The sequence below is a fragment of the Phragmites australis genome, chromosome 9, assembly GCF_958298935.1.
Source record: "Phragmites australis chromosome 9, lpPhrAust1.1, whole genome shotgun sequence".
NCBI classification, from domain to species: Eukaryota; Viridiplantae; Streptophyta; class Magnoliopsida; order Poales; family Poaceae; genus Phragmites; species Phragmites australis.
The window spans coordinates 29,705,947-29,723,905 of NC_084929.1; the positions used below are offsets into that span (position 1 = coordinate 29,705,947).

At 41.8% G+C, this 17,959-nt stretch overlaps 1 long non-coding RNA gene and 1 pseudogene across 1 annotated transcript; both read right to left on the bottom strand.

Moving 5' to 3' along the window:
* Positions 1-1,522: 1,522 nt before the first annotated feature.
* Positions 1,523-15,567, bottom strand: LOC133928132 (ribonuclease MRP protein subunit POP4-like; annotated as a pseudogene).
* Positions 15,568-15,994: 427 nt separating this feature from the next.
* On the bottom strand, positions 15,995-17,604 carry LOC133929576 (uncharacterized). Its single transcript, XR_009911629.1, has 2 exons — positions 17,481-17,604; positions 15,995-16,249 (listed from the first exon to the last, which is right to left on the bottom strand). It is a non-coding gene; the product is annotated as an uncharacterized LOC133929576 (long non-coding RNA).
* Positions 17,605-17,959: the final 355 nt, after the last annotated feature.

The following is a 17,959-nucleotide window of genomic DNA, read 5'->3' on the forward strand; positions in this document are numbered from 1 at the left end:
CCTCAAGGTGGGAGACATTGGCTCCTTCTGTCGTGGGCCATTCACCTCATAGAAAGCCCCTCGCAAGCCGCGACTCTGCTAGCACATGTCCCAGAGGGCACGAATTTGCTAACCCGTGCACTGTGCACCATGCATGTAGACCATCCACATGCTCTGCCAGTCACGGCTCTAGAACAAGGCTAGGGCATGGTCACGCCAATTGTTAGACGGCCAACAGGAATCCCGTGACACAGCCACAGGATGTTAATGCCAACCATCAGAATAACTCAATTTCTATGGGAGTGCACACGCACTCTATGGTCAAATCGAAAGTGATGTCTTTTCTATAGGGGTTGTCCAGGGAGATCCCCACGCCCTTGGTCACGCTTCATCGCAGGAACACACTAATGGCCTCCGATCAGCCTCCGAGAAGAAGTAAGCGACTCGCAGCGCAGCTAAGCCTCTCGACTGTGCGACCTTCTAAACGCGGTGAACTACTGCTCATGCACCGACTCGGACTTGTCAAAGAGAACAAAAGCATCTCACCGCAGCTCCATCAGGCTTATATACAGCTATTCCAACGCCCATTGTCCGAGCAGCGTCTCTGGGCCATTCTGAAGCTATTCCTGGGCCAGGACCCGGAGGCCATTACCGCGGACTCTACAGCAGTGTGCACTGATTGTTAGGGTGCCGCCATCCGTTGTTCGTGCCTACAATGGAAAGCTGTAACATATTAAGTTGGAATGTCCGTGGCCTAAACTGGAAAGCCCATTGGGACGTTGTCAAAATGATGATCACTGACCACAGTCCTTTTGTTGTTGTCCTTCTTGAGACGAAGCTTTATGTAATCAACACATTCCTAGTTAATGAAATTTGCGGCCCTGGATTCTCCAAATACTCCTTCTTGCCATCTTCGGACACTAGGGGTGGGGTCCTCGTGGCCTGTAGCCAACCACTGTCACTCAATGCCATCTGTGTGCTCCAGTTCTCGGTCACCTTACAGGTTTGTTCTTTGGAGGGGTCCTATCACTTGACCGCTGTGTACGGACCAACAGATGAGGGGTTGAAAGATGATTTCCTTGCCGAACTCACTAATGTTAGTGCGCTGTCACCAGGCCCTTGGCTGGTAATTGGCGACTTCAACATGGTTTGCTCAGTCGCTGATAAGAATAACGACTGGCTCAACTTGCAGTCCATCTCTAGATTCCGCAGGTTCATTAACAGTTTAGAGCTCAAAGACCTACATCTATTCAGAAGACGCTACACATGGTCCAACGAGCGTGCTTCCCTCACTCTTGTGAGATTCAACAGTGCTTTGATCTCTGGTTGGGACGCTTTGTTCCCAAACTCCTTCTTGCAGGCGTTGTCTTCACAATACTCGGATCATTGCCCTTTGTTGCTCTCTGATTCGACGTTCACTGCGAGGCGGCGGCATTTTCACTTCGAGTCCTTCTGGGCCAAGATGCCCGACTTCCTCGCTGTTGTGCAGTACGCTTGGAAGCTGACACTGGCAAAGGAAACGTTACCCCCCCCCCTCCACCGACTAGACTTGTTGCGTCAGTGCACTGCTAAAGAGCTGCAACGTTGGAGCAGCAAGAGCATTGGGAACATTAGAGAGTAGCTGCTTATTGTGCGCGAGGTCATCCTCTACCTTGATACAACCCAGGATGGACAGACCTTCACACCTGGTGAATCAAGGCTGTGTAAGCACTTAAAGTTTTTGTGCCTTGGATTGGCTTCCCTCGAGAGCACGATCGCTCGGTGCAGATCCAGGGTGGCCTCGCTACGGGATGGCGACACTAGCACGAGGCTTTTCATTCCTTTGCCAACTTTCGCATGCACAAGAACACCATTGTTTCTCGCTCAATGGATGAAGGCTCTGTCACCTCTCAGCCGGAAATGGAGCAAGCAATGTTCAACCATTTCTCCTCTATGTTGGGTATTTCCTTGGCCAGAGAGTTTTTCATCGATCTCCATGCGATCAACGTCTCGCCATTGGATTTACAGGTGTTGGACTGCCCTTTCAGTGAGGCGGAGATTCTAAACGCCATTATGCGCTTGCCTCTCAACAAGTCCCCGGGTCCGGATGGGTTCACAGTGGAGTTTTATCACGCAGCTTGGCCGGTCATTTGCAAAGACGTTACTTTGGCCATTTGTGCTTTTAGCTTGGGTGACAGAAGGGGGTTTGATCACCTAAACAACGCCCTCATCACCTTGCTGCCAAAGAAGCTGGAGGCATCTTCACCTTCCGATTACAGGCCAATAAGCCTCATTCACATCATCGGTAAGATCATCACAAAGGTGATGGCCCTTTGGCTCGCATCGTGGCTGTCCTCTCTGATCACGGGCAACCAGAGTGCTTTTATCGCTAGATGATCAAGCCACAACAACTTCAAATTGGTGCATTCCACTACTAGGTTGTTGAAGAGAACCAAACGACCTAACATCATGTTCAAACTGGACATTTCCAAAGCGTTCAACTCCATGAACTGGGTTTTCCTCTTTGAAGTCCTTTGGGCTTGGGGGTTTGGTCCCCGATGGTGCAGTTGGGTCAAGGGTATCCTTGGGTAATCTTCTACTCGGATACTCCTCAATAACGATCCTGGACCGACATTGCATCAAGCCAGGGGATTGAGGCAGGGTGACTCCCTATCCCCGTTTCTCTTTGTGCTTGTGATGGACATTTTAGCCCGCTTACTCTCCAAGGCTAGTGAGGTCGGTGTCCTTAACACCATGGGGCATGGCGTGATCTTGCACCGCTACTCCCACTACGCGAACAACGCGGTCCTCTTCTTGTCGCCAACCCCACGAGACATCTAAGCGCACTTGGCCATTATTCACTTCTTCGGGGCAGCTTCTGGTCTGAAAACTAACCTTCTCAAATGCGCGGCGGTTCCAATCAGCTGCTTCAAAGATGACAAGGTTGTGATCCAGGACAATCTCCCTTGTAGCATGTCTTCATTCCCCATCCAATACTTGGGAATCCCTCTCACTACTGGCCAGCTTCGCAAAACTCATCTCCAGCCGATTGTGGACAAAGTTGCCTCTAAGCTTCCTCATTGGCAGGCTAGGATTATCTCTAAACTGGGAAGGGCCACTCTTGTCAAGTCGGTTTTATCTTCCACCCCCATTCAATTGCTCATCGCTACTGCAGTACCTCCATGGGTGATCAAGGAAATCGACAAATTAAGGAAAGCTTTTCTTTGGGCTAGTGATAAGGCAATGTTTGACGGATGCTCCTCCCTTGCTTGGTCTGCTGTGTGCCAACCAATTGAATATGGTGGCTTGGGAATTCAAGACCTCCATCTGGTAGGTGTGGCTCTACGATTGCACTGGCTTTGGTGGCAACGCTACTAGCCATCTAAACCCTGGGTCACTCTGCCATTGTCCCATGGGAAAGATGTTGTCCAACTCTTTGATGCCTTGACCTATTTTTCAGGTCGGGGCAATCTGACATTGTTTTGGATAGATGCTTGGTTGGGGGGCCGTTCTATCATATCCTTAGCCCCTTAGCTTTTCGGTTGTGTTGCTCAATCGGTCACTCGGACTAGAACAATGCATGATGCAATCAACAACCGAAAATGGATTCGGGACATTTCTGGCACCTTATCAATTGCAACTTTATGTCAATACTTGCTGCTCTAGGATCAACTCAAACAGTCATCCTGTGTCCTGATGATGATCGAGTTGTTTGGAAATGGACCTCTACCAATCAATACTCTACATGCTCAGCTTACAACATCATGTTTGAAGGTTGCCTCTAGTTCGGGGGAGCCAACCTCATGTGGAGGACTTGGGCACCTTCTAAAGTCAGATTCTTCAGTTGGCTTGCGCTCCATGGTAGACTTTGGACAGCAGATAGAAGGTGGCAGCATGGCCTCCAAGATGAATACTCGTGCTCCCACTGCTCTCAGCTGCCGGAAACAACAGACCATCTACTTCTACACTGCAGCTTTGCATGTCAGGCAAGGTGGCGAGTGCTCGGCGTTCATACACCACAGGCAAGCACCTCGGTTCTTGATTGGTGGATCAATATTCAGGTGAGGGTGGACAACAATTTCAAAAAAGGACTTGACTCCTTGACTCTTCTAGTTTGTTGGAGGCTCTAGCTATCAAGGAACAGTATCATCTTCAACAAAATACGTGTCTCCCTCGATTCCCTGGTGGCTCTAATCCGGGGTGACATCACTCAATGGTGTCTTGCTGGCATGACGAACTTGAGCGTTCTAGAAGAACGGTTGTGACCCGTCACTTATTACTAATCATAAGTGAGGGGTCAATCTTGGCTAGTCATAAGTGACGGATCAAGTTGTGATCCGTCATTAATAATTAACTCATCAGTGATGAGTTATTCTAAAGAGTCATTAGTGACGGGTCAAGTTGTGACCCGTCACTAATGACCAGTTTGATGAAACAGAGCATGTGAAAGAATTTTAATTAATCAATCATTAGATGGATTAGTCAACCAATTTTTTATCACAATTTTTTATTATATTGTAAATATATACATAGCATGATGCTATAATTTTTTATTTTAATTTTAACTTTCTCTTGTTTTTTCTCACCTCAATAACATTAGAATATGAACCAATGTACATTTTTCCTCAAGTTTGATGTAAAGGGTAACGGCTATGAATACAAACACGTGTTCCGAAAATAGTACAGAAACTTCAGGAGGGGCGAGAACTCAATCCTCCAGACCATTTTTTGCCTCGAAAAATTCGTCTAACCCAACAATGTCCGGAAGAAATGGATGTAACTTTTTCTGTAGATATCTGTAGAGTCAAAAAAAAGTTAAAATCGGAGTCTGTATGCAAAAGTTATGTCTATTTTAACGAAGGTCACTCCGGGTCATCTATCAAATTACAATTTAGCAAAAAAGCAGTTGTAAGTGGTGGGTCACGGTTACGACCTGTCACTTATGACGTTCGACAAAAAATGTTAAAAAGATAAAATATTCAGATTCCTTCAGAACATACGCGATGATGTGGTGGTAAGGGGCAATGCACGCGAACGGAGGTCGCGAGTTCAATTCCTACGGAACGCAGAGTTTAAAATAGTATGAAAAATAGCATGTGACATGTGGCAGGCGAGTTGTGATGGCCCATGCGTTGGGATTGCTTGGGTGATAAAATATTTTTTGACTTTTTTTGTGTCCGAAAAACATGAAAAACGTTCATCAGTCATAAGTGATGGGTCATAACTGTGACTCATCACTTGTAACCTTCATTAGTAACAGGTCAAGTTGTGACCTATCACTAATTTTCTCATTGGTGATGGGTCTTTATTGTAGGATCGAATATGCGTAAAATACTCAATCAAAGGGGGGTGAGACATGAGGCATGTTCTGTGCCGTCACTTGATTATTCTCAGGGACCACATATGGCTCGTAGACTTTTTCCCAATGTGCAAAGTCATGTGCTTGAATGTAGGCATCCATCTTCGCCTTCCAGAACTGAAAATCAACTCCATTAAAAATACAAGATTTTATGGAATACCTATTTGAAGCCATGTTTCTAATTACTTATTAAGATCAATTAGAAAGGATTAAGGCTCTGGTACCAATTGTAGGATCGGGGTGAATGATTGCGGAAACCAAATTCAAAGATTAACTCACACAAATTGAAACTCGATTTATACTCGATATTCCACTCGAAACAGATTGCACAAGTTCTAGTAAAAAAGATGTAGAGAAAGATCTGGTGGTCGGATTGCTCTCAATTTTGGTCAGCAGAAACTAGATTCAAATACAAAACTAACCCCATAAGAATCAAGTAAATTGGATATGTGGATCAAGAATTATGCCTGGTCGAAGCAGATTATTTTAACCAGAATCGAGTGTATTAGAACCTAGTCGAGTTGACAAAAAGCTACTCGAGATCAAACTAAACCCACTCGAAATTTTCTCAGATCAAACACTAGATATTCTAGTAAGGTTTTGGATGTATTAAACCAAGATAAAACTTCATAGAAACATAAAATTAATTGAAAACCCAAACCGAGCATATAGAATATAGAACATAGAGAAAATTCTGAATCAGCAACTCATCAACTTACGAAACTTGATTTTTATTGCATAAATGAATTTACAAGATGCCTCTCCAAAGCATCCAATAAGGATTTATATGAAATCCTAAAACAGCTCTCTCTCGAGTTTCTCTATCTCTCTACTGTATTATGCTGCAATATTCTGCGCTTACCAACCCAATACAACAGACATCTCTATTTATAGGGTAGCCACACGCACAAACGTGACCGAATCAAATGATAATTCCCTGTCGTATTCAATCTGGTCTCTATCCTCCTCTAATCATAATAGGACAAACAACTTCTACTAATTAAGCTAATTAGCTTACAACTCTTACGTAATCATGCATGCACATCTCCCATGCATATATGCATATACGTAACCAACTCAGGATCCGTCTCTGACACTAACTCTTGTCTCAAGTCCAGCCACCACTCGACTCTCTAGTGCCTGCTTCGACTTGAACACGAATTAGTCTTCACATCATCTCACGATTAGATCGCCTCCTGCATCCATCGCGAAGCCTTATCTCCATATGCATTGTTTTCTCAGCTCGAACATCTCGTATGACATCCTCGATCACCACGACATCAGTTCCTCCCGAACCTAGTCGCCGAACCTTAGTTCCTCCCTGAACTTAGTTCGTCGATCCGTCATCGACCACGTTGGCTTTCGAGCAACACCTGCACATGAATCAAACACCAATCGAGTATGAGCACAAGTCCTTTCCAACTTGACTCAAGATCAGTTCACGCAACACTACGTAAACTCCAAGCAAAACCAACACTCTAACATCTTAGCAACTCATGAACATCAACCAAATGTCATTATGCTAAATCACTTTGCTTTGCTAATTTCATCAATCAACCAATTTTTCATCACATGATCTCACACTTACCCGTCACTTATGACTAGTCATCAGTAAAACGTTCGGGTGACGGGTTACGGACCCGTCAACCATGATGATTATCATCCGTCACTTATGACATTTTTCGCGTAATGGCTTCTCAACTTCTTGTTTATTTCCTCAGAAATCACTTTTCAGCAATCCTATCAGAAGCAGAAGCCCAAGCAAATAGACCTTAAGTTTGTTGGCACTGGTACGATCTCAAAGGGTCCTATGTGATTAAGCAAAATTAGTGTTAAATACCTATATAAAAATTATATGTAGTCATATGTGACTACATATGCTTAAACATAGTTAACTATTTTGTTAGCACTAATATAAATAGCGATGCTTAAGTAAACACTTTGCTTTTCACTTAAACACCTCTGCCAGTGCACTTGAGAAAAAAAAACCTGATTTCCATAAGCATCTACTCTAAACATTTCATTGTACATGCTCTAAGTTGAGTTCTGATTTCTGAACGTTAAGGCCAGAGGAGATTAGTTCTTAAGGGTCAATTTTGAGTTGACATAATGAGCTGTTACATTTGAAAAATTGAGTTTTTAGTGAAAATTTGAGTTGATCTACTGATAAAAAAAGAGCTGATCTAATCGGTTGTTTTATTGGCAGATTTGATTTTATCTAATCAGCCCGTTATATATCAGACTAGTAATACAAGATGGCTATTCAGTTCTAATTCTTGGTGCAGTAAAACCCAGAGAAGTTCTCAGAACGCCCATTCACCCAGGCTATATTACTCATGCAATCATTGTGGCGCGGCCAAAGACCGAACCCAATGGCTTCTCTTCGCGGGGGAGATTCTCATCGTGAAGGGATTCCTGTTCCCTTCAGCGTTCCAACGGTTTTCCTTCACGGTTCTCTTTACGACGGGATTCTCAGGATCATTTTCTTCAGGACGGGATTCTCTCTCCTTTCTCTTCGTGATTCCCCTTGAAGGGAAGCTGTTGAAGATGAGAGGAAATAAATAGAATAGGAACGGAGAAGAGAAGCGGGAAGGAAACAAAATGAAAGAAATATGGTTGGGAGGAGTCAAGAACTTCCGAGGACCGAGCGTAACCATAATGCATAGCTAATTAACTACTACTCCTGGGCTCCTGGCTCACGGCCATACACCTGAAACCAGACAAGAGGTCACCCTTCGAGGCAGTCACAGGTTCACAGCCATGTTACAATTGTTGTCGATCAGTCACAGGTTCACAGCCATGTTACAAGGTTGAGTTCCTCGCAAATAAAAAATAAATAATGTTACAAGGTTGAGTAATAGGAAATAGTGAAGCGTCAGGGAGATAGATTGCGATCGAACTTAAGCCACAAGAGCTAAAAGGAAAGGGGAAAAAACTGTGCATCCCTCCTTCAAATTTTTTGAAACATGCAACAGATTGGGAACAATCTGATCAGTGACTGCGCACGCTGATGAAGTTGGTCCTCCTTCCACTTCTCCTTGGGCGAGAGTTTGTCGCCGATCAGTGTAACCTTCCAGCAGTCAGCTTGGAGGATGAAAACCGAACCAGCTTTTGGTACAACTGCAAGTTCCAAGTTACGTTACTTAGCAAGTCTGCAGTCAGTATAACAGAACCACGTCTTCATGCAAGAGATATCAATGACAAACAGCCTCTGAATCTGCCAGATGGGTTATTTGACTATAACATTCGACGTGTTTGAGTAACAAGATGAAAAATCCTGGCTGCTTGAAGTTCCGATCATGAAAATTTCAAATTCAGGATAAAGTGAAAAAGAGGTTCCATGGAACATAATTTAGAGCAGGATTTGACCATTGTGGTCATTGATAACTCAGCCAAAGATATTAAATCTACATCTATGAAAGTATATCGGGCCACAACAAGTCACTACTACAAAAGCTATTTTTTGAGATACCTAGGTTTTATTTTCATATGTTGTTGTTTATATGAACCGTCTATGAAAATAGCTCTATTTCTACAAACGGTTAACATAAGGAACCGTCAGAGGAAATGAAGTATTTTCACATGCGGTTCCTTATGTGAACCGTCTGTAATAATAGACTCTATTTAGACAGAAAATAGACTCTATTATCATAGGTGGTTCACAGAAGTATTTTCATAGGTGGTTTCTTATGTCAACTGTCTGTAGAAATCAGTTCATTTCCATGTCTGTGAAAAAATAGATTTCCACAGGCGGTCTATTTTGTGCCTGTGGAAATCCACAGGCCTTCGGTCACAAGTGGGTGCGCTAAACATCTATGAAAATGAATTACGAATCGTCTTTGAAAATAGTTTCTATAGTAGTGAGTGGTCCTCTGACTGGAAAGAGGAGAGACAACCACCCCAAGAAAAAAAAATGAAAATTTTACTTTGGAATGTCAGAGAGCTTGTGAAAGCAATTAGGAGAAAACAAATCAAAGACTATATTTTCCAATAAAAGTGTGATATCATTGGTATCAAGAAACTGTGAAGAAGGATTTCACAGCTAAGGATCTTAGGGAGATTACTAGGAATGAAACTTTTGCCTGGGCTGTGTTCTCTACCTAGGGTCAATCTGGGGGGATTTTGGTTGGTGTTAAAGAGGATTTGCTGGAGCTAGAGAATTGTGAGATATTCCATTTTTGTATTAAAGTCATAGTAAGGATGAGACTATCTAATTTGGGATGGAAACTGATCATTGTATATGGACCAACAGACCATAGCTTATCCAATGATTTCATCCAAGAACTTGAGGATATTTGTGAAAAGTTATCACTGCCTCTGGTGGTGGGAGGTGACTTTAACCTAATTAAAAATGCTAATGATAAGAATAACGATAACATTGACAAGAGGCAGAAGGATCTCTTCAATGGCTTTGTTGGTAAATTCTAGTTAAGAGAAGTGAAGAGAGTAGACCTTAAATTCACTTGGACAAATAGAAGACCAGACCCTATATTAGTCTATCTAGACAGGTTTCTCATATCTAGTGATTGGGAACAACACTTCCCTCTTTGTCATGCAAGGAGCCTGCCAAGGGTGGGCTCAGACCATAATCCTATCTGTTTATATTCTGGAGAAGCTAGCTGTCAGAGACAAAAATACTTCACATTTGAGAAACAATGACTACTTCATGACAATTTTAAGCAACTTGTTGGTGACAGGTGGGAAAAGAAAAAGGCAAGTAGACCTACAAATGGATATTCTATGAATAATTGGCATGGAAGCCTTTGTGATATTAGATAATTCTTGAGGGGTTGGTATAGGCAACAGATGGGAGAACAGAGGAAAACTAAGAATGAAATCCTAGGCTAGTTGTCTGTTTTGGATGCAAAGGCAGAGCCTGAAGGTTTAAACACTTAAGAGTGGGATACCCGGTTACATATGGAAAGGAGTCTAGAAAAAATCCTTGCCATGCAGGAAATCTTTTGGAAATAGCACTATGGGAACACTTTGATCAGAGAAGGGGACTCTAACACCATATTCTTCTACTTGCTTGCCAATAGGAGGAGAAGAAAGAACCTAATCCTTTCCTTTGAGACTAATCGTGGTCAGATAAGTACTCAGGATCAGATCATGTAACATGTTTATGAGATCTATAAGCAACTTTTTGGGGCAAGTTCCAATGAGGATTAAGGTTATCATAATTCTTTTGGAATGATCAAAGCAGGCTATCAAAGGATAATAGCAATGCTCTGATCCAACCTTTCTCTTGTCAGGAGATTGAGATGACTTTTAAAGGAATGAAAGGTGACTCTGCTCCTAGACCAAATGGTTTCAGTTTCACCTTTTTCAAAGTCTTTTGGCAGTGGATGAAAGAGGATATCTTTGAGATGTTCAATGACCTCCATGCAGATAGGTTGGATTTAAAGAGACTTAATTATAGAGTCATCACCTTAATCCCTAAGGTCAAGGAGGCCAACAACATCAAACAGTATAGACCCATATGTCTCTTGAATGTAGACTATAGGAGCTTCACTAAAGTTCTCAACAACAGGCTAACCACAGTAGCCAAGGAGGTTATTGGACCGAACATATGATAAGGTGATGTGGGCTTTCTTAGAGGAAGTTATGATTGGAAAAGGCTTTCCTCCCTTATGGACTCAATGGGTCATGCAATCTGTCAAGGGGGCCAAAGTGTGAATAAACATTAATGGTTAGAGAGGCCCATAATTCAGGACCTTCCAAGGTTTGAGACAAAGGGATTCCTTGTCTCCTGCTCTCTTTAATATTGCAGCAGATGCTCTTAATGCCTTGATGGTTAAGGCAAAAAGCAAGGGGCTCATTCATGGAGTGGTTGAGCACTTGCTGCCTGCGGGGATCACCCATATACAATATGTAGATGAAATCATTTTAATTGTTGATGGATTTGATAGCTCAATCCTCAACCTTAAAATCATCCTATACTATTTTGAGTGGTTATTTGGTCTAAAGATCAACTTCCACAAGAGTGAATTTTTTTTCTTTTGGAATGGATCAAGGGGATAAAAAAAGAGTGGCCAATATGTTGAATGTCAATTGGGTCAACTTCCTTTGAAGTATCTAGGCATTCCCATTTCTAATCATAAGCTAGGGCTAGCTGCTCATTCTGGGATTCCCACCAAAATGGCCAATAGACTATATCCTTGGAAAAGCAAAAACTTGATCTCAGGGGGAAAATTGACTCTAACTAATTCTTGTCTCACCATCCTCCCTATGTATACAATGGGCTTTTATCACCTTCCTACTGGTTCTCACAGCAGGATGAACACTATTAGATCAAGGTTCTTCTAGAGGGGGGCTGAAAATGGGAACAAATACCACATGGCCAAATGGGAGGCCATTTGCCGGCCAAAAGACCATGGAGGTATGGGTATCCTGAACACCACGATCATGAACGACTATTTGTTCACCAAATGGATTGGGGAAAATCTGTTCAGGATCTCAAGGTACTTGGTGCTAGCTCCTCAAAGAAAAATACATGCCAGATGAGAATTTCTTCACTTCCAATCACAAGGGCACTTTCCAATTTTGGCAAGAGCTTCGTAAAGTCAAACATCTTTTCAAATAGAGGCCTATATACAGTGTTAATAATGGTAGGAATGTATCCTTCTAGGATGATGTCTAGCTTGGAGATACCCTTTTGAAAACCCAATACCCTGATCTCTTCTATCTCTGTGCTCATCAAAAAGCTCTAGTTGCTGATTATTGGGACAATAGAAACTGGGAAATTCAGTTTAATAGAAGTTTTATTGGGAGAGACATTACTCAGTGGGAAGAGCTTTTGAACAAATTATAGCAGGTTAACCTCAATAAGGAAGAGGATGAAGTCCTTTGGGTGCTAGATAAATCAAAGAGATTTACCACTAAGTCTCTGTATAGATTTCTCACCTTTGAGGATGTCTCTAACAGAGGGCTCAGGTTATCTGGAGAAGTAAACTTCCCCTTAGAATTAAAATTTTCTTATGGCAAATGTCACACAACAAACTCCTTGTTGCCATGTCTCTTAAGAAAAGAGGGTGAAAAAGAAGTGAGAGGTGCACTTCATGTGGTAAACTAGAGATTGTTGATCACATCTTTTTTGGTTGTGTGATTGCTCAGTGTGTCTTGAGTGTTGTGCGAAATTTTTTTGGATGAAACAACTTCCCTTGCTCGGTGGGGCAAGTTGGCTCCTAGGGGTTCTCAAAATTTCTCAATTGTTGAGCTTATTCTTTTTTGCAGGACTTGCTTGTGCTATCTGACGATCTAGGAACAAAATGACGATCGAAATGAAGTTTTCAAACAAACCACTTGAAGTCTTATACTTTGTTATGTCATTCATGCAGAGTTAGAGCATTCTCATCAGATAAAATGACAAGCTCATGGTGGATTACGCCATCTCGAAGATCAGAGGATGGATGTGCGAGTTCTTTTCAATTGAGGAGCTGGTATCTGATGTTTTCGAGCTATAGAGCTCTGCTTCAGAATAGTTGTGTGATCCGAACTTCACTTGTCCCTTATTACGTGTATTAATATTGTGGAACTAGTATCCCCAGTTTTTATGTTTCTCTTGTTCTTCTGTTACTTTAACGGGGTTCTGCTAACTTTGGATATAAGCTGAGGTCTTTCTTCCTTCAAAAAATAAAAGTATTGTTCCATAACGTAGCACCTCTACTGTAACTTTTATGTTATTTTGACAACTCAACGAGTATCCTATGGAGGAAGAGCTACAGAAGAATGATTTAGCAGTATTTATGGTAAACGGAAGTTAGCAATAGAAAACAAAAGCTGATCAGTGACTCTACGATCCATTTTGTTACGCAAAATAAAATAGAGGTTATACAAGTAATACAAAATACAGCATCAGGAAGAAAAAGAAAAGTACATCGGAAGCGATTGTCCTCTGATGTAATTCCAAAAGTCTCTGCAGTATCCCGAATCATGATGCCACTTACACCTTTATATGAAGCTGCTTTGCATTCGGCCACTGGATGCCACAAAGCCATATAAAACATGGCCAAATTAAAAGAAAGTTAAAAAATAAAACAATCCAGCGTTCAACTACTTCAAGTATATCAATCGCCTATTAGAAGGGCCCCATGAAGATCTGCTGAAAAGAGGTTTTCTGACAATTGCTTTTTCCTGTGGAGAGGACAGGGCACATAAATAGCTCATATAAGGTATAGAAAAGGCATAATGACAGGGTTAGGCCCAATTTTTCAAAAATACTTAGTTGATCCCCTACTCTGATTGTGCTTGTTTTGGCCCTCAGGCTCATTATTGCGTTTCTTGATTTTAATTGTTCAGCTCTTCAAATTTGTTAACCTTTCATAACAATGCTTAGTATCATCAATACTCTCGCACTCAACTGTCTTCAATGATACCAAATGATTTGGTGACTTTAGTCCCTACAGTCAATAAGTTTCTGTTCTAGGAGCTGTTAGGATTTTTTAGTGGGCTCAATTTTGATGACATTTTAAAGTGCACATTAGTGTATAAAGCTTGAGGATATTAGTATAATTCTAATAATTTAGCACAGAACACCCATCCTGCATTTAAAATCCCTCGAAGTTGTACAATTCAACCTAACAGCTATAGAATTCTATCTAAAACCAATAGAGTTTAAGGCGAGGAGAACAATAGCAGCGGAACATTCAGAGACTGATGGATTGTTTGGTTCTGAAGCTAAGCTAAAATTTAGCCACGTCTAAAAAATTTGGCTTTTATTTGGTTAAAAGCCAAAATTTGGCCGTGTCCTGAAAATTTTGACAGGCTAAATTTTTTCTATAACAAAGTTAGGCAAGATTTTGGTGCCCAAAATAGCCACTCCGATTTTTGACCGACCAAAATTTTAGCTTAATCTCAAACTAAACACTACTTGATATGGCCAAATTTTGATATAACCTCATTAGTATGGACAGATTTTGGCTTGGCTTCCTAGGGGCTAGAACCAAACTTCCCCCGAGTGCCTTTTATTTGTTGAAGTTGAAGAATGTCACACAGGGCTTTTATTTTCCCCGGGAAAATGTAAAGAACGAAAAGACAGAAAAGAGGTTCGAAATAACAGACAGAAGGATAATGTGGAATCGTATGGGGTTATTTTATTAAGCTCTCTGCTATACTCTTTCCACATTTCATGCATTGTCTTATAAAGGTCAAACCTGCAAGCAAGAATGACAGTTAAAAATTGTGTGGACTTCAAAGGTAATAAGGTATCGTGTGGAGATTTGAGCAAGGATATAAACTGTAGTTTAATCATTACTCTTAAGGAACTCTGTTTATTTTCATTCATGTCATTAAAAAGAAACCAAAAGAGATCATGATATTTTGGTGGTGAGGGGTCAATCTATGCACAACTCCCAAACAAGACTTACTTGTGGAATGTACCATCTAAATCAAACGAACCGCATTTCTTATGTTGCTTCAGAGACATGTGCCTTTTTTATCACTTCGAGTAAATCAACAAAGATCTCGCTTGGGCGTCCACTAATCTAGGACCCCTCTGAACATAGTTATTTATCCAAAAGGATCCCTTTTTCCAGCTTCAACTTTTTGGCTCCCTTGGTAATTTTCCCAGCATCCCTACATTTCTGAATTATGTCATATATAACACTGTGAACAACCTCTTAGCTATCCAATTCCTACACCAAAGTTCGCCGCAGAAAATATTAGAGGTCGTTTCATCATACATAACGATAAATTTGAGACCCGCAACCCATAACACAAAAATATTTACCGAAATGTCATCTTGGAACAAATTGTCGTGAAGGGCACATGAAAGTTCAGCGGATACAGGGTTGCTTTCTTCACCTACGGAGTTAAAAAGTATTTGTTAAACAGCCACGTACGTGCACACACAGAGAGAGGGAGAGAAGTTACCTGAGGATGCAGAAGGTTTTTGTTGACGACTGGAACTGGAAAATGCTACACCTGAGAAGCAGAAGTAGCATAATAGAAATTGGTGAGATGAGAAAACCTTGCATCATTGCACGGAAAGAATAATAGACAAAAATAAACCTTTGGTTGGAGGGAGCTGGGCAGATGTACGACAAGGAGTGAACTCAGAAGCTTTGCCTTTACTTGGCGCATCAAACTTGGGCTTAGGGGTATTAACGTTGTTCTTCTTATGCCACTTAAGCTGTTCATCTTGCAGTTTCTTATCTTTTGCAGCAGCATACCGTTGCTCAAGGGCTTCTAAGGTGCGTTTCTTCTGATCAGAGGTAGTCGACATTGAGCCTTTAAGCTGGTATCTGATACTGAAACAAGCTCATTAGTACCTTAACAGCATGACAAACATTCCAAAATATTTGCAGCTGCACCATACAGTTAGGCCTGCTAGTGGGATGAAATCTGACCCAAACCCAACCCAATCAATACAATACATCTCATGAAACCCAACCCCACCCAACCCAAAGAACAGCTCTGCCAACCCAACCCAAACCAACCCACCAAGTTTTCTCACCCAACCCAAATCTCAAACAGGCTCAATCCATTCTCCAACCCATTCTCAAGCCCATTATAATATGTGCATTGTGAGTCTGTTGAACAGAAAGTCAGGAACAAGGCAAGTCAAGCAAAGTTTTTGTTATGTATAAAAAAAAAATGAAAAACGGATACTGTGGACCTGTGATCCATTAAAACTAACGTAATAATAGGAAAATGAATTATCACAAATTAGCTAAATGCTAAACATCACAAAATTAGCTACATAAAAATAACTATCACAGATTTTGTACATAAATAAATTGAGAATGCATGGAAGATTCAAAGACACAGCAGCATCCTATTCATATCTTTTTTGTTTACCAAATTTACATCAATTTTAGCTACATCAATAAATTATCACAACTAACGCCTTGTTTCATACATAGATTGCTCTGATTTCTGAATGGATGCTTCTCTTCATACAGTTTTGTCCCATGATGACGAAGCCAGAATAGCCTGTCAAACAGACCTAGTCACTGTTCTGTTGGATTAAATGAAACATACAGAACAGGGCCAATGCATATGCTCAGGGCATATGGGTATTGCAGCAAGTTAACCAGACATCAAGATTGATTGTAGCATGTGGGTATTTAAACTAGAACCCAAGACACTCATATGGGTATTTAAAAAATTGATTGCAGCATTAAGCAACCCAGGACACGAATCTTTGTGCCGTGAGGCCATTTCCACGAATCAAAAATGGTCCAAAATTATGCACGAGACAGTGTGCACTTCAAACAGACTCTCATGGAGTACAACTGAACCAAGATTGCAGGGCAACATGAGCCTGACAGGCCAAACTAAAATATATTATTTAAGAAAACAATTAGATCCTATGCACTGCATTTGTTAGTTGTGACTGGTAACTAGCAATCGAATAGAATAGAATATAGTAGTTGTGACTTGTGACTGCATTTTTATTTTTGCATTTGTTAGTTGTGACTTAGTAATTAAGGTCATCTTCAGTAGAGGAGGAGGTAAATTTGCAGATTCGGCTGGTACAGTGTTTGCGGGGTACGGTTCACGTACTGTAGCAACTTCAGCATAATCAGTATCCGATGCTACAGTGCGCACAGTATTGCTGCATACTGCGGAGAGAGAAAATGGACTGCAAATCTGCGGAGCTGCTGTAACACCCGTAACACTGTAGCAGTGCTGTAGCCCACTGTTGCCAGAGACTGTCAGTGGGCTGAAGGACGAAAACAACGTCTGTACTGTAGCAACACTGCGACTGTACTGTTCACAGAGGCTGCTAGCGGGCCCGAGGGAGAAAAAAATAGTGGAAGTAGAAAATAGGGTAGCTGTTGGAGATAAAAAATAAGGGATGCTGTAATAGTGATAGGGGATGCTGTAATAGTGTTTTTGAGAATGAAAATTTAAGGTAGCTGCTGGAGATGGTCTAATAATCAGATTCTACGCACTGCAATCAAAATAGAATAGAATAGAAATAACAATAAGATTCTATGCACTGCATTTTTATTTTTGCATTTGTTAGTTGTAACTGGTAACTAGCAATCGAATACAATATAGTAGAAATGAGAATCACAGATTTCAAGCAACATTCTGCAAGTCACATACTGCGCGATGGAATACAAGTAGCAACTGATTTTCATGACTACCTAAGGCAGACTCGGGCTAGGTCCAGACGAGGGAGAGGAGAGGGAGGGTGTCACGCTGGTCTGCTCACCGCGGGCTGGCAGTCCACAACGGCGGCGGCAGTGACGACCGAAGGCAGAGGTGGCGGCGCTCTTCAACCAGGTCGGTGGACGGCAAGCTCCGTGGCGGATCGGTGACCTAGACGGCTAGACCGGTGGATGGGCGTTGCGGCGGATTGTTGAAGCTCGTGGTGACCGGTTGACCTAGACTAGTGATCACAAATTTGAACATTAATATAGTAATTTTTCTGTAACAACTAGAGTACTAGCACTCATAAAACTGAACATTAGCATGAAGAATTTGGTGGCCCTAGTAGCTCTCACAGACAACCCATCTAACCCAGGATCAACATCGTATTTGATTAACATGAGTAATGGAATTAAGGTCACATACCTTTAGCTCTCCGGTCCGGCTATGGTCATCGTTGCAGGGAGCAAGCCATCGGGGTTATGTCACGGAGCGCTAGGTCGCGTGCATCTGGATTCGAGTATGGCCAGGCCGCCGTTGCAC